This window comes from Triturus cristatus, chromosome 8 (genome assembly GCF_964204655.1).
Source record: "Triturus cristatus chromosome 8, aTriCri1.1, whole genome shotgun sequence".
NCBI classification, from domain to species: Eukaryota; Metazoa; Chordata; class Amphibia; order Caudata; family Salamandridae; genus Triturus; species Triturus cristatus.
In genome coordinates, this window is record NC_140591.1 from 44515201 (window position 1) to 44533725 (window position 18525).

Below are 18525 nucleotides of genomic sequence, written 5' to 3' on the forward strand. Positions count from 1 at the left end.
ATGGTTGAAGTGGACGCTTTGTTTACACTGATTGATGGGGAGTTAGCTCTGAGGTATGAAGAGTGGGCCGAAGCATTGAGTGCTGATGAGGAGTACAAAGAGCTAAAATGTGCGATAAATAGTGGTTTCCAATATATTTCGACCTTGAGTGAGGAATTGAAACAGTATGTTAAGGTGAAAGATCAGTTCAGTATTCAAGTTGAAGGAGTCCTAAGATGCAATCGGATTGTTCCGCCCAAGGTGTTGAGAGCAAGACTGATTAGGCTTGTACATGAAGGACATTTAGGGAGGAGCATGAGCAAAAGAAGATTACGGCAATGTTTCTGGTGGCCTGAAATGGATAGAGAGGTGGAGGAGGTTGTTAAAGATTGCTGTGCATGTAGCAACAGTGATAAGAGAAGAGTGATTCGTCAACCACCTTTGGGGTGTGTAAAAGTCCCTGATCGACCATGGGGAAAGTTAGCTTTGGATTTTGTGGGTCCAATAGAAAGATTGGGTGTCAGGAACAGATTTTCTATTGTTTTTGTAGATCACCATAGTAAATGGTTTACGGTCAAACCTGTTGAGAATATTACATCCATGAGAGTGATTGAATTTCTAAAAGATGTATTCTTAGAAGCAGGTATACCTACGACATTAGTCACTAACAATGGAGTACAATTGATGTCCAATGTAATGTCAGAGTTTCTTGCTGAGTTTGGGATTAAACATGATAGAGTGGCGTTGTTTGGGCTACAGGCCAACGGATTGGTTGAAAGAGATAATTGGATAATTGTAGACAACATTCAGTTGTCCCTGGCTAACGGATTAGTGTGGAAAGATGAACTAGACAAAATGATGTTGGCCCATAGAGTAACCCCTCATTCCGTCACTGGGGTTTCCCCGTTTATCTCTCTCAAAGGCAAGGAACCGGCGACCAAGGAGTCTCCTGTGTGGCTTCAGAAGAAAAAACAAGTTTGGGTGGATCGTGAGTGTATCGCTGGAAGGATTAAAGAGTCTCATGAGTGCAACAAGGCAAGCTATGATAGAAGGAAGGGCGTGAAGGATGTTGAAATGAAGTGTGGTGATTGGGTTGTGGTGAAAAGGATGTGATTTGTCAGGAAAGGAGAGAGCAAGTATTCCCAGCCGCAGAGAGTGGTTAAAGTGATGAGATCCGTAGTCAAATTGGATAATGGAAGAGAGTGGAGTATGGGTAATCTGTGTAAGGTTAATATTCCAAATTCGATGGAATAAATTGTCATAGTTCTCCTAGAATCTTTGCATGATTCATTTATGTTCTATGCTTTTCTTTTCCTTTAATCTACACCATTTATGTTTTCTTTATCAATTGTAATGAATTGTTTGTAAGGGGGAAGATGTGTGGAAATGTCCTTCTATTGTAGAATTTAATGATGCAATAGAATGACATCGTAAGGGAGTTCTATGTGTTATGGTCAGTTGAAACGCTGGAGGTTAGTGAGAAGCTGTATTCTTGTATCTGTGAATAAAGCAGCTTTTACCCACTTACTTCTGAAGTGTGGTTACTACACACTGTTTATACCTTTTACTTCCCTGAGAACAATATTTGTATGGCACACAGAGGGCCATGCCAAGAGTTAGAGTACATATATGTAGAATATGAATCATATTAAATGAATGTACTGTTTTTGTTCTCATAAAACTCATCCCCCCATCAGAATATAGCCACACATTGGTAGCTGATACTGTGGAGGCATCGTAAGTACAGTTGGATATTTAAACCTCTATATATTACAGATATTACAGTATAATACCTTGTTGATTAACAAAAGGGGTGCAGGGATTGCCAGCAGTACAAGCTCTGAAGAGACGCTGAACCTGCAGTTTGCCCCCCCCCCCTCCAGTTGTGGTTATTGTACGATAAATTGTCAAGCTCGACTCTGGTCAATGATTTGGCTCCTAGTGTTTATGTATGAAATGCAGAGACATGGCCAGGTGCCTATAGGGCACAGTAGCACTTTAAGAAGCCTTTGCGGTAGATTTGGTCTCCAAAAGTACTGCTAATTTCAAACTTTGAAATTAGGGAGAAAGAAGAGGTAAGGTTTTTTCACGTTCTCAGCAATGCATGCACTCTGGCTTCCCATACTTTTTATTCCATTTGAGAAATCCTCCTTTCACCTTGCTGACTGGAGCGGGCATTGACACAGATTCTTGTGGCAGAAACCAGGTAAAAGGCTGCTCAGGGTTGAAGACCAGCTCACTGTGCATCTGTGGAACCACATAATTTCATGTTGTAACAGGAACCCATCTGCACATACAAACCACAGGTACTTGGACCCCCACTGCCTCTCTAATGTATTGAGGAGCCATGTAGGACCGTGATAAATGAGGAACATAATCTTGCTGGTAGGCATATTCATGGTAAAGATCCTCCTTATCCATTCCATCCTGAAAATCTGAGATTTAGCATATATCCAATTGTGTTTGACTGTATGCTGTGTCTGATGCTAGGTCACTGAAATTCTCTTTTTTTTCCGATTCCAGAATTTGGAATGGTAGAGATGTTGTCACCCTTAATTGTGATAATACAAGTGCACTAAATACTGTCGTCAGCAGTTCAACATCATAGGTTTTGCCGTAATCAAAGTGGTCAGCAATGTCGACAGCGGTAAGGGAGGCACATGTTGCTGCCGCCGACGGTATAGTCTTTGTCAGTGACTGTGCCGTAGACGAAGTATTTTTTAAGGTTGTTGACTAAGTGCTTTCAAGATTAGAAGCAGGGTATTCATTTTGTGAATTATATTTTTCCACAGTTTTCTGTGCACAGAATCTTTTTTTTTATGGGAGTGTTTTCCAGGTTTAGCTTGTGAGGAGGTAGTTGCAAGTGCTGTCCCACATAAATTCATTTCAGGAAACTGAATAAGAATCTTTTTCTGCGCTATCTACTTGGAAGTGCTTGGTGGGACACTTTTTACAGAATCTTCCCCCAAGGAGGGAAATATTCTTTATCCAGCAAATACAGTGCCAGCCTCCTCTCGCTGTCCTTTAGAGTCATTGAAGTAAAGGTTTTACACAGGTCACAGCATGAAGTCTTGTGAGTCGGACAAAGGCAACAAATACACTGGGAATGAGGATCATCAGTGTACATGTTCAGCCCACAAGAGGAGCAGGGTTTGAATAGAGATTTGTTTCTATGGGTCAGCAATGGTGACATTTAGTTACAGTTGTGAGGAGGCTGAATGGTCTCCTTTGCACAGAAAAGTAAGTTTTTCTAAAACCAACTTGCAGTATAGTGGCGGCTGATAAAGGGCTGGGCCAATCCTAGGGTAAGCCAAGAAAATAACAATTTTAGGTTCACTAACGGTTAGAGCACAGCTCTGCCTGGTGACTCCCTCACATACGACGTGCGATAGAAATCAGAGCTATAGTGGCCTCTAGGAGCAGTAGAAGGGCCAACACTTCCACCTCCTTGGCTGAAGTTCGGCTTGTGTCAAATGAGGTGGCTGTGCTACTAAATAAACAGTATTCTGGCCTATAGCCATTATAACACTGTTCACTTCTATTTAAATATACAGAGAATGCCCAGGCTGATGATGGGAATGATCCAAGCATCTTAATGTATGAGAGATCCAATGTTGGAGAACAGTTGCTACTTTCAACGTACAGGACAGAAAAGAGGCCTCTGGAGGAGGATTTTTTTCAAACCAATATTCTGCCACTTATGTGTTTCATGTAGTGGCACGATGAACCACCGGGCACAACAGAACTACAGACCGCTTTCCTGCCTTAAACATTTGTTTATTTAAATATTAAATAGGCATCAACCATTTCATTTTTTTTTATAGACATTTCTCATTGAAACATAAGAAAAACGAATTATTAGTATAGTTCATGATAAAAACAAAAAACATAAAAAAAAAGCCTTTACATTTGGTTGAAAGATCCTGTAGTGTCTACTCTTACATATTGCATGACTGCTCGGCCATCTGGATTAAACCAAGTCAAAGAAAATATCCAGCCGAAACAATTTGTGATGGTTTCTCCAAAGAAAGGTCTCCCATACATACTGTGAGATACTAACAGCCCAAGGTGCTTCTTGCCGGTTGTAGAGAACGTAGAGGGAATGAGAGGCTGGCGTGCTAGAACTATAACAGGAAACAAGTGATACTATTCCTCTGCCCTGCCAACACTAATGCGTCACATGTGATGACCATGGTGTGTGCATCTTTCTGAACAGGAGGTTGGCCTTAAGTCCTGTGAAAAGGGACCCCAATAGCTAAAGATTTCAAGTTCATCTAAAGTAGAATCGGAGGGTTAGAGGATGGCAAGAGCTGTCCGCAACAGACTCCTCCAACTTACACTCCCAGACCACAGTTGTTCTACTTTGAGTTTAATAGAATATCTAGCAGGTTGCTTCATAAATCTACTTGTCCTGTAACAAAATCCACTCGTCCCTTTGGTGCCATGTAGTGCGCCAACAAATTATGGCAGCAATCTCATTATATAAGAGATCTGATACAGCCTCTGTGATTATGCCAGGGTTAAAACCATAGTAGTGTTTGAATACTTGCAATCCCCTTACGTTGCCACGTTTCCGCAGATCTACATGCTGGGGCTGAAGGTAGTGGTAAGCAATAGTTCCAGGGTTAGAATGCCCTTTTGAGTCTGTGCAAACCTATTAACTTAATAGCCTCATATAGCCAAACTTTGAAAACATGTGTACACATTTTTATACTGGAACCACTGTCAATAGTGCAGTCAAAGCTTACAACATTTACTTGGAGCATTCACCCTGATAATAAAGGCTTTGTATTGCTGAACCATACATACAAGTCTGAATAGCATTAACATATGGACCAAAATATTACCTTAACTGCAGACAGTGCCCTTCCTTGATCCATATTGTGGTACTGCAAACTGTCAGCTAAAGGGTTTGTGCTGCAGGGGCTTGGGCCTACTTGTTCCAAGGACAAAATACTCATAAAAACGTGTTGCCCTTGGCCCCAAAAGAATATGTCCTGGGCGTCAGGCTATAGGAATTCCACATCCCTGCACTGAAGGTCCACCTAATCCAGAAAACTTCCATCAACTGTGGGGAGAAAGTATCCATACAGCAGACAACTTTTTGAACTAGTACCAGTGGCTCCTCAGATGGATTTCACTATCAATGTACACAGGCCAAGGGCTACTGCCCGCAGGTAGTGCTTGCCTCGACTCACCACTTCACTTCAGTCTACAGGCCAACTGAGGTAGCAGGGGTTTGGGGGTTCCCTGAAGTTTCAATATTGCCAGGGGGCAGTGGGCCATAGTCTGACACACTTGTGGTCATTACAGAGTCTGCCTGAACAGAGACCAGCACAGCCTACTCTTCTCCCATCCCTCTGAAGCTTGTCAGCTAAACTCAGGCAGGTCACAGAGAGATTAAACACTGCTCCTTTGCTCAAGCATTGTTGATCACAAGTGCTAAACCAGCCTAGCTAGCACTGAATCGAGATGACATGATGGCTAATGATAGGTGAGAGATAATGAGAGTGGCCCTCACAATAAGGAGCCAGGGCACTACCAAACCAGTAGAAGAAAACTTCCTTTGGAGAGATAATCTCACACCCTCAAACAGATATCAGCCACTCACCACATACAATCAAATTCGTCCTACGTGTTATGTAAAACCTTAACCCCTATATAGGTACCACCACGATTTAAAAGTTACACAAAACTTCAGTGTCATATATATGTAAACGCACAGTTACAGCATGTCAACATAAGACATATAAAATGTGATATCCTCATAGATTAATACCAATCACTCATCACATAAATATAAAACACACTGTTTGTGACTCCCTGCACTACGGCTGTGATCAAGTGGAGGCTGTCGCAACGAAGGGCCCGAAGATTCTAACATGGCGGCCGTCTCTCACGATCCCGGAAGTGAGGTTAGCGGTCTAGACCCTCCGTCGCAGTCCAGAGGATAAACACCTGCGACCAGAACGGAGGAGGAGGGGGCGGAGACGTTTAAGAAGCTGCCGCAAGCAGCAGAGTGGGGAGGAATACAGACGGAGGAGCTCAGGAGCAACCAGCAGACCGATGCCCTTGGTAGAAAACGGATGAAGCGGAGGACGACGGTGGCTCTCCCCGCGAAGTGACTAAGGACAATGCTGGAAACCGCTCAGGGAGCATCGCGAGCGAGTCCAGTACTCCCCCGAGGAAAGAGGAGGCTGCGACTCCCCTCCACATGGCCCTGGAGGGTTGTGGGTCCAGACAAGTGCACTACAAGCCCTTATCTTCTTTAGAGGGTTGGTGGGTGGGTTTTTGGGCTGCACCGTCATAAAGACACCAAATTGTTCCCTCACTAAAGCACATCACCAAACAGGGCATTGGTGAAGAATGCACAGAAAGTCCTCCCCTTATTTTTTTATTTTTTTATAGCCAAGAGACTCATGTCCTGACTCTATTTCCCTGTTTTCTTTGCCGGTTCCTCTGTCCTTACAGTGGGAGACTGCCCCGACGCAGCATCAGCAAGAAGGAAGGGGCAAAGGTGACAGCCCTTTTACACCACTGAAGACCGTGACCAACAACCACAATCTCTCCACTACCACAACTCTCTCTGTTCTTACTTTGTTTCTGATCCCAAGAAGTATTGGGACTTACTAACTTACTATTGAACAATAAAACGCCCTGTTCTTCATTCCTGAGTTCTGTGTTATTAAGGAAGACAGGGGGACTTAGGACACCCAAACCGGTCACCCTATAACAACGGCATAACACAACCCACACGGATACAATAACATTTTAAATGGAAAAAAAGCTTTTTCACAACAATCGGGAGCACCATACAAAACAGTACTCATGTATCTGTTGTATATTCTGATCCTTTATCTCTATCAACCACAAGTCCCGATGAAGTAGATATTCTTCATCTGTGTTCCCTGGTTGTGAAAGGGTTCTGCAAAAAAAATGCGTCATCGTGCTTCTGTGGATTTGGAAAGATTTCAACCAGCTTCTTCTGGACAATATAATGAGGTTTAAGTTTTCACAGTTCAAAGGTAATTAATTCAATGTTTATGAAAAACAATCCTATAACAAAAATTTATTAAAACAGCATAAAATACCACAATGTGGACAGAATCAAAACAAAGCTTCATATATTCCAATTCTCAGGGGTTCCCAACTACAAATGTTCTCCCCGTTTTCTAATGGGTCCATCCAAAGTGGGGGACCAAATCTCACAATGAATACACTGTCAACTTGGAAATGGTGTTGGCTCTATATGTTTTCAGGGTCTGATCCACCTAAATAAACCTGGGAACCACCCCTGCGAGTAATTTTAAAATCCCTCATTCATTCATCCCATTCGTTATTGGGCAGGGTTGCCTCTGGCCATATTCACTCACTCCACTTTCAGGGGCAAACAAATGGTCCAATGAGGGTTCCTTGTCATTTGGAGCTCCCGTTGGTACTTAGTTATGCGTCTTTCACAGTTTGCGAGTTCTGACTTGACCTTGGGATGTTTCGTCTCTTATTCCGCATATTCTTCCCAGTTGGTGTTCACAGTCGCGCCACCAATGGACAGCATTCATCCATGAGCACATAATATCCGCTAATTACAATGAAAGCAGCTCCAGGATAACCTCTCCTCCCCTCCAGACTTTTACAAATCTCGGTTGCTTACCTCAATGACCATGTGGGCTGATAGAGCGTCTCAGGGTGTCTGCACATAGATACAGTAGATACTTCTGCAATATATTGCTGATGGAAATATTATAATGGTCCATACTCCGTAACTCCAATTACCCTATGGGCAAGACGAGGGCAGTTTGGGAGCGAAACCTAGGTGAGCTGGATGACCAAGATTGTCAGGAGGCAAAGATGCCAGCACAGTCCCAGGCCATCCCCTCGAATTGCAGATTAATACTGTGCAATTACCTGCAAACGACATCCTACAGCCTTCTATCATGTGTTGAGGATGGGTAGCTGGAAAGAGGCTACATTTCAGGCGGTGACCAGGGGCATACAAGCGCAGACAGGCCTACCTTTGGCACACCGCAGGCCCTTCCTTGCAGCAGATGACTGCTGTATGGAGGGCCTCCTGCACATGCTTAGTAAATGGTTCAGCTCCCTTTAATGATGTTTCTGGGATATTAGAGGAATTGGAGAGAACTGAGTCATTACTGGTTGTGACATGAGAAGCATGCAATTTTAGAGTGTTAAGTAGGACACCTTCAAAAATAAAATATTAAGCAGATTTCACCAACCCCAAGGAAGGAATGCACTTATGGAACCCACAGAGTGTTGCAGTATAATAATAATAATAATAATAAAGACTGAGGTGTCCCGGAGCTAAAGCGGATAACCACAAAGCAGAGCTGGCGAAAGAGCTAGTCTCTTCGCCTAAAAGACCAGGTCTTCAAAGCCTTCTTGACCTCCTGTTCAGAGTGCATCGCACGTAGATGAAGAGGCAAGCCATTTCCAGCACTTGGAGGTTCCCACCTCAAACGTTCTGCCCCCCCCATCCTTGCTTTAACAAAGCGGGGGATGGCGAGGTAGCATTTATTGTTGGACCTCAGCGATCTACCCTGCTGGTAAGGGAGAAGTCTCTTCCTCAGTTAGTTTGGGCCTCTGCCCTGGTAGGCCCAGAAAGCAAACGTGAGGGCCTTGAATTCCACTCTCTTGGCCACCGGGAGCCAATGAAGTTGTCAGAGGGGGGGAAATATGCAGGCGGAGGGGAACCTTACATACCAATCTAGCGGCCGCGTTTTGGACTATCTGTAGCCTGCAGATCAAGCCGCAAGGCAGGCCAAGGTAGAGTCCATTGGCTAAATCGAAATGCGAGGTGACTAACTCATGCACTACAGTTTTACGGGATTGTTCTGGCAAGAAGTCGATGAATTTTCTAATGGTGTTCAAAGCAGGCTGCAGATACGTGCTGGACATGGGCAGAAAGGAATACGTCTTTATCCCATCTGATTCCAAGGTTCTGTAGAGGGAACTGCTAAGGGTATGTGTTTTTATTTATTTATACATTGTTACTGAATTTATGCTAATCTGTTTACAGCTCGTATGTAGTAGCATTCATATAACAATGTATACATCTAATTTAAATGCAGTTTCTGTGCCACTGAGTGAGATTCTCAGGTTAGAGTAACCATTCACGTCTTGGTTTCTGTGTAATTCAGTTCTGTGCGCATCTCGTCATAAGCATCTTATGGCTCGATTTAGAGGTTGGTGGAGGGAGAGAGGGTATTTAGTCCCAAAAGTGCCAGAGAACACTTTTCCCCAAACCAACGGTCCTTCCACCTTGTTTAGAGTCAGGAGAATTGACATATGTCTGTGAAATAAAGACCCGGTTGGCGCTGTTGGTGGAAAGCTTTCTCAGGTGGCACAACAGAGAATCCGTCTGAGGAAGGGCATAGCACCTCCCACCTTTTTGTAGGGTAAACAGCATGATGTTTTTTTTTTACTCTGTTACCTCGCAGTATAACCTTGCGGTGAGAGTACATAAAAACCACATTGTGACACTCATACCGAGGGAAAAAGCCCTGAATGTGGCGGTGAATAGTTTTTTATTTCCAATAACAACCTTCCACTTTTTAGGGAAAAAAACTGTAGTAGATTTTGGTGAATGACCATCCAAACCAATAGCGGCTGTCCACCAAAACTTTAGTACCTTGACAGTAACTGTTTGGCCGGCAGTGATCTCTAAATTTGACGGATGTTAGTCCGTCTGCAAACTAAATCAGGCAGTTAGTTTTTGTGTTAATTAAAGCTCTGATCAATGGATTAGAAGGTATCTATGATTTTGACATATCCATGCTCTTTGTTCCTCTTCAGCCTTCCCATTGCAAATCCCAGAAAAGTGGGTGTGCCTTTCAGTCACTGTTGTCAAACTGTAGAATTCTCTTTCTTTATATCTCCGATCGAGGCCTGATAAGATTGTTTGTACAAAGCTTCTAAAACCTTGGCTATTTGGTCAACAAAACCTTAACTTCTGGCTGCATCTTCCTGTAGTTTAGCACCAGAAAACAGCAGTTGGTATTACTTTGCTCCTCAAATAACTGGAATAAATGTCTTAGAAGATTTTGTATGTATCCCAATACATGCTGTGGACATCCCCATTTAATGATAGATGTCTTTATGTCAGTGTCATTCATGCTGTTATTATTGGATTACACATCCAGGTATTTGTTTTAATCCATGTTGTGAGCAGTCATGTTCACCAATTTTTCCTGTTTCCTGCTGTGTGTTTGGTAATTGTTTTACAGATATGTCACTGTCCATTATAATTATTGTTATGAACATTGTTAGTGGATGACTAACAATGTGCTCTGGATCGTGTTACAAGGATGGAAATGTTTTGGTCCATAAATGAATAAAATACCATGGTCACTAGCTTATGTTTATAGTATTTCTATGCTAATGCGCTGTGAATATCACTTACAATTGTGTTCCTGGCTTTTGTTACTTCATTTTCATATAAGAAAACAAACTTATTGTTTTTGATGCTGATATTTGTATTTTTGGGCTCATAAAATGCTAATGCTAATATATTTGTTTGTCCCCTAAGTGAAAGAAACACAGAATATAAGCAATGGCCAGAGGAATATCGTGGAAACCAAGACTTGCAATTCAACTTTTGAGACACTAACCTCCTGAAAAGTACGAAACTGTTTTTGGACACATTATTCCACTAAAGAAGCTCTACAATTGTTACCGATGTGTGTTCCTTGTGAAAACAGACTTTTTCTGTGCAGATCTGGTAGCAGATACCAATGGAATGATGTGTGTCTGATGAATGTGACATAGCACCTCACACCAAAGGACTGAGGAGTACCTCATGAGTATGACTGCACATTAGCATTCCAAGGAGCCCTAATCAATCAATTGACCAACAAAGGTGTAAGCCACACAAATGTATACAATGTAATAAATCTTTCCAGGATAAAGTAACTAGGATAACAGAAAATGTATACACTAAACACTAGCCATGGACAAAACTACTTATTGATGTCTTCTGCGCAAAAAACAACTCTAACAACACATCAGAATATCCCCTCATGAGAGGCTAGCACAGAGCATTGCCATGTAAATAATCAGTGAATATGAGAAATGACTATCTTATAGCAAATCACATGTGCCATACAGAAAAAAATTTGTTTCTATGCACTAAATGTGCTTTAAAAATGCCAGCTAATACTGTATAATTGACTTTATACCGGCGAGAAAAGAAGAGAGAGTTAGAATGGAGAAATGATGCTTCCACGCTGTTAACTTAGCTGAACACCTATACACAGAGGGACTATCAGTAGAATGGATTTACTTAATCTGTCAAGGCAAAGACACTGGTGCACTTCATTTAAGTGCACAACTTTGCAGTTCTAATACTAGTCCTAAAAATGTAAAATGTAGAGAGGTTATTTTTCATCTATATGTGTAAGTAAAATGTACCTAACTTGAAAGTATTAACTTGGACAGGCACAGGAGAAGTTACATGCATTTACCCAGTGTCTCTAGGATGTTATTACAAGGATGTAATTACTTAAACATAATGTGTGCATAATGGAGGAGACACTCAAATGCTCTAAATGCGACAGATTTCTATATAAATATCCATGTGGAAAAACATCAAGGAAATCTCTGCAAATTAAGCCCACATCAATCTACAATGTTTACCAAGACTTTTATTAGAAAAAGCTATTTGATGGCAGGCATCCAATACCATGCTGAAAAAAAAAACATTTCAATGTCTTGAATGTAAAGGTTTTATCACAAGTGACAATCTCCTTGGACAAAAGTCATTCTATTCTGAACTAAGACCATATAAATGCACTGAGTGTGACCAGACGTTCATCACCAATTCACAGCTGATGATACATTCACAAACCCATACTGGTGAGAAACCATTTGAATGTTCTGAATGCGACAAGACTTTCACGCAAAAGAGTGATTTATCATCGCAGGAGAAAAATCACATTGCAGAAAAAACATAGATGTTCAGAATGTAATAAGGCTTTCTGTCTTAAAAAGTATCTGATAAGACATCAGAGAACACACACTGGCGAGAAACCATATGAATGTTCTGAGTGTGACAAGTGTTTCATCACAAAGGACCACCTAATAATGCATCAAAGAAATCACACTGGCGAGAAACCATATAGATGTTCTGAATGTCAAAAAGCTTTTTAGGCAATAGGTGGCCTATCCATACATAAGAGAAGTCACACTGGTGAGAAACCATATAAATGCTCTGAATGTGAGAAGGCTTTCATTACAAAAGGAAATTTAAGGCTGCATTACTTGTCTCACAGTGGTGCCACTCCATACAAATGTTCTGAGTGTGACAAAGGTTTCAAAACCAAACTTAACCTCATGAGACATCAGAATGCTCACACTGGAGAAAAACAATATAAATGTTCTGAAGGTGGCAAGACTTTTAAAAAAAAGAGAGAATTATCAACACATGAGAGAATTCACACTGGGGAAAAATCATATATATGTTCTGAATGTAATAAAGCATTCCGTTATAAGACAAGTATGATAAGACATCAGAGAATACACACTGGTGAGAAACCTTATAAATGTTCTGACTGCGAAAAGTGTTTCATTACAAAGGACAACCTAGTGATACATCAAAGAAATCACACCTGCGAGAAACCATATAAATGTTCTGAATGTCAAATACCTTTTAAGGGACTAAGTGGACTATCCCAACACCAAAAAACTCACACCCGTGAGAAATCATATAAATGTTCTGAGTGCAAGAAGGCTTTCATTACAAAAGGACAGCTGAAAATACATCAGAGTGTTCACACTGGAGAAAAACCTTATGGATGTTCTGAATGTGAGAGGGCTTTCATTACAAAAGGAGAGTTAAGAAAACATCACATGTCTCACAGTGGTGAGACTCCATATAAATGTTCTGAGTGTGACAAGGGTTTCAAAACCAAACTTTATCTAATGCGACATCAGAACGATCACACTGGAGAGAAACCGTATAAGTGTACTGATTGTGACAAAGCTTTCACGCACAAATATGGGCTGTCATTACACCAGAGAAAACACAAGGGAGAGAAACCACATAAATGCTCTGAATGTGATAAGGCTTTTATTCTGAAGGCTGAACTATTGGTACATCAGAGATATCACACTGGAGAGAAACCCTACAAATGTTCTGAATGTGACAAGTCATTCGTTCTAAAGAAAAGGCTGACAGTACATCAGAGAACTCACACTGGGGAGAAACCCTATAAATGTTCTGAATGTGATATGGCTTTCAGGCGTAATGATAATCTGTACGCTCATCAGAGAATCCACACGGGGGAGTCGCCATATAAATGTACTGAATGTGACAAGGCTTTCAAGCGAAAGAGTCATCTTTCAGTTCATCAGAAAATCCACACTGGGGAGAAACCATTTAAGTGTTCTGAATGTGATATAGCCTTCAGGAGAAATGATAGTTTTTACATACATCAGAGAATCCACACTGGGGAGACACCATATAAATGTACTGAATGTGATAAGGCATTCATTCTGAAGGCTGAACTATTGGTACATCAGAGGTATCACACTGGAGAGAAGCCCTACCAATGTTCTGAATGTGACAAGTCATACGTTAGAAGGAAAAGGCTGACAGTACATCAGAGAACTCACACTGGAGAGAAACCCTATAAATGTTCTGAATGTGATAAGGCTTTCAGGCGTAATGATAATCTGTACGCTCATCAGAGAATTCACACGGGGGAGTCACCATATAAATGTACTGAATGCAACAAGTCTTTCAAGCGAAGGAGTCATCTTTCAGTTCATCAGAAAATCCACACAGGGGAGAAACCATATAAATGTTCTGAATGTTCTAAAGCTTTCAGACATAAAGTTACTCTGTTGCATCATCTGAGAACCACACACCTTTACTATATGTGTCAATCCAGTGACAAATAAGACAATCTACAACAAAGAAACCATGTACATTTACTTAATGTGACAATGCTTTCTGGGCAAAAGAGCATCTATCAATCCATTTGAGAAGAGATAAAGGAAAGAAATCATATTAATGGTGTAAGGGCCTGGTAACCACTTGAGGCACTCTTTATTGCCCCTGATAAATAATGATACCACGGGGTACGTTATTTATCATTTGTGATAAATACTACCGATTATGGGTTTATGGGGAGTAACTTGCGGATTGTGGTGTTTAACGAACCTAAAGCTGCATGATACGGTAAATACCTATATTTTCCCCTGTTATACTTTGTCAGGTCTGACCTGATGAAATGTAAGTAAAGCTGAGTTATTTAACACATCTGATAAATATCGGATGTGTTAAATACCTTCAAACTTATAATTCCGACCCATGAGGCATAGAGGCAGTATGGCAGTCACCATAGATCAGAGGTCTTCAAACTTTTTGATGCCAAGACCCCCTTGTCAAGTGTGTTTAGGTTTAAGGACCCCCTTCAGATGAACATTTCTAGAACCTAGTACTCTTCATCATAGACAACTATTGACAACCATAAACGCCCCCAATTTCCACAGCAAATAATTTTTACGGTGGGGAAATAATATTAAAGTATTTAGCAAACCAAAGGTCAGTGGGGGTGTATTCAAACAAAGGGCCTTATTAATGAGGAATTGGAGTAGGGCAGCGCCGCAAGTCTTCTTGCTGCGTTGCCCTATGCCGATGTGAAAGGGTAGGAATGGACAGTATTTATGAAATACGGTGCAATTCTGTCCTTTTCCTTTGTGTTGGTGCATAAATTGCTGCCTAGCACCAACATAGACAGGATTGTGGAGGAGTGTGGCTCAATGGTTAGAGCGGCAGACCCTAAAGCAGAGTTCTGGCCAGGGACCAGGGTTCGATTCCTGTCTCGGCGGGGCTCGGGCTCAATTTCCTCGGACCTGTCTATTCTCGCCTCGGTGCCTATTCTAATCACGGGCCCCACGCTGCAACTCTGGGCAATAGCTTGCTTAGCCTCCACACCGGCCCCAACAGCGCTAAGGATGCCTGGCTTCACCCTGGGGGTGCCCAGGAGTGGACACTTCACAGGGAAAGCTAGGAGGGGTTCCACAGCGGTATGAGTATCAGCGCCAGAAAACCGCAAAGGTGACACCGCAAGGTGTCCGTCTGGTGACAGTGCGCTCTATAAGTACCTTGACATTTACATTTACATTGTTTTTGTACAGGAAAGGGCACCTTTCTTCAAGACAACAATCCCAAAAGGTGTTTTCCTCTTTTGATGTGAGCTGCAGAATGCAGCACACATGGAATAAGGTAAAAACGAGTAAAAATGAAAACATTTCTCCTCGTTACACCTCCACTGGGGAGGCATCTGTTTTTGGAGCTGCCCCAGGTTTACCTGATTTTGCACATATGGGGCAGCATCAAAATTCATGGGTGTTGCGTTGGAACCCCTCACAAAGCCCATAGAACACCTCCTTGACGCAGAGTAAGACAACACAGTGGCTTGCGCTGCTTTGTCTTACTCCATATCTATGAGGCCATGCAAAGCCATGCAGGGATACTTTGCACAGTTTCATAGGTATAGTTGAAATGCTAGCGCCGCCGGAGCATTAAAAAACATGATGCTCTGGTGATGAAAGCCTCTCATAAATAAGCACCAAAATATTCTGTATGTTTTTTAGGTTTTTTATTAACAGGTATCTACATAATGGGCAGCGTAAATTAAAAATAAAATTAAAAAATTGTTACCCAGTGGGAAATGCACTGTAGGACATCACAGTGTAAGATAGTGCTGCAAAACATGCAAATAGTTTTTCAATAAAATGGTGCTTCCAAAATGTAGATTTTAGTAATACCAGAAAGTATGTAATGCAATTTTCTTTTTTACACAACTGTCCCTTCAACACACCTTTGGGGGTATTAAGAGCTCTGTAAATGCAGTTAATATTAAAAGCACACACTTCACAGCTCAGTTGTTAACTCTTTGCACTACCACTAAAAAAAACAAATCTTTGTCATCACAAGGCTTGGAGTGATTTGATCCAATAAAGCGCGAATCAGCCAGAGGGCACCCTTTACAATTGCAGATTAATTTATAGGCACATTTGCATTTCACTCAGCCAAACAACACCCTGTGCAAAAACTTTACACAGCACAAGAGACTCAATTGATGGAACTTCAGCTGATAACGATCTAAATTAGCCTTCCCAGGACTGCTGTCTTCATTTAAAAGGAAAGTAAACCTTTTGGATTGCAGGTACAAGTGAGGCTGGGGAATGTGCAACCCTCTTCCCTGGACTCTGCAGCCCCCCTGGGGGTCGCACCCCACAGATTGAATACCTCTGCCATAGATTGAAATCAAGTAAATCTTCGGAATGGGGCATCATATTCATTACAGAGATATCACTAATAATACACAAGAGAACTCACACTAGTGTGAAACTCTATGCATGTTCTGAATGCAGTAAGATCGTCAAGTAAAAAAGTCTTCTCTCATGGCATCAGAAAGTCAACACCTGGGAAATCAGGAAATCCTCTAAATATTTAGCATTTTAACAAGAATTCAATTGAGAAATGATACCTGATACAGAGCAGATGGAGGCTAGGGGATTAAGGAACCTTGCATGGCTACAACAAACCATCCTTTGACTACAGAGGAACTGGCAATAGGAGTGACCTTAATGTTCAGAATACTGTACAGCATGGGAACTTGAGAGTAAGTCTGCTTTCATCATTACCTGGGTTCATCCAATGTATATTTCAATTTTTTTGTTGAAGGCACCCAGTACAATTAGAGAAATCAGGAGTACACACAGAATAACTGATAACCCTTTAAGGAATAAAGCAACCAGAAGGAAACTAGGCAATTGGGCAGAACTTGACATATATTGAAAAGTGCAAGGTACTACATAAACCTCATACTGATTAAAGTAGAGGCATAAATAGTTATATGTGGTTATGAAAGCACAAAATGAAACCCAGAAACAATTGATTTCTCGCAACATACCAGGCTAGGAGACATTCTACTACATGATTTACCAAATGTGTAGAGAAAAACTGAACAATCAGAAAGATGCAGAATCTACTATACAGGAGAGATACAGCAGATGGTGGCCACTAAACCACATTCCAGTATCGTCCCATATTCTAGATTACAGTATGGCAGAAATGCTGGGACCAGGAGCTAGAGAAAATTATGAAATTGCAATTATTTCTAAACTGCTGTTTTACTACCACATTCTGCTGTCAAACTAATTCAAATATATAACAACATGCATCTATACATTAAAAATGCATGAAGCTTTTCACTTCAAGGTGCTACCTATATATTTTTGAACATGAATCAATATTGGAGATATTATTGGATTAACAGAAACCTTGAATTGGATCTGAAAACCAGTCAATGCACTGATGTAGTGACTCCCGTCTTTGTAGTCCCTCGTTTGCATGGCCACTTGTGGGTCTTAGGCTCACAGCAAGGAAAGATATCTGGGACAAAGAAATCTGAGGGACAGATCTGTTCCTGGAAATGTTTTTAAATGAGTAGTTTCCTCCATTCACCCTTCCTGCGTTTGCTTGTTATTTATTGTATCACTGTATTTTGGCAATTGTTTGTTTCAAGATCTGCCATTTACACAATTGCAAAAAGACCATCTCTCTCCTGAATATTTGTGAGTGTTGCCTTTAGATGTAGTTAGTGTAATGAAATCAAAGAGCCCATCTCGAGGATCGTTGCGAGGTGGCAGTAATACGTAAGCAGTCTCAGGTGCATAACAAGATCCGTATCCCAATATATTTCGTAATTTGTACATGCCTCCACTAGGTCCTAGTTTACAGAAAAGGGGCTAAAGAGATACTGAAAACTACAGAACTGTTGCTGGTTATTTACTGAGTAGGGGGATGTTGGTAATGATATAATGATCAGATGTAACTGAGGAATGTGAAGGAACATTGCGATCTACTTCTGTATAAACATATGCATTGCAGTTGCCCCTGACACCAATTGATTTGCAAAAGAATAAAATGTTATTATACACAACAAGTTGCTGACATTTGTTTTAAGAACACATTGAGACACTTCATAGAGAATAAACATTCAAAGAAGATTTAAAGTATGATTACATTTGAGTACTCCTGCTTTCTGACATTTGGCACATTTTCTGCAGATGCTATAACAAGAATGAATCTTTCCTCAAAATTTGGCTAATCTGGCCTTATCAGTATTGTACAGAACTAAGGACCATTTCTTTTTAAATCATTGTAGATTTAATTATACTTGAATTTCCTCCAATTTGCCTAGGAAAACCTAAACCCTATAGTGTGGGAAATTATTCGATTCAGCAGACTTTCGGGTCTCCATATCAACTGGGCTGAATCCGAACTGTTCCTACTGACGGAGGCCATGACTCCCATCCACCATGAGAACATCCCTTCTGGTTGTCTGCTGACTCCACCAAACAGTTGGGGATCGTACTACACAAGAATAGGGAACATATCATCCACTTAAACTACGGCCTGCCATGGACAAGCTTTCCACACAAATACACCGCTGGATTCACCTCCTTCTTTCCTTGGTGTGCCGAATTGCTATCATTAAGATGAACGTACTCCCT

The 18525-nt window shown here is 41.3% G+C and overlaps 1 pseudogene across 1 annotated transcript in view; it reads left to right on the top strand.

Annotated features, from left to right (window-relative positions):
• The window catches only part of LOC146799975 (uncharacterized), a 255248-nt pseudogene that overhangs the window by 35270 nt on the left and 201453 nt on the right, over nt 1–18525 (top strand). Inside the window, exon 2 of the transcript XR_014968027.1 lies at nt 10523–13890. The product of XR_014968027.1 is annotated as an uncharacterized LOC146799975 (transcript). The remainder of the gene's footprint in view (nt 1–10522; nt 13891–18525) is intronic.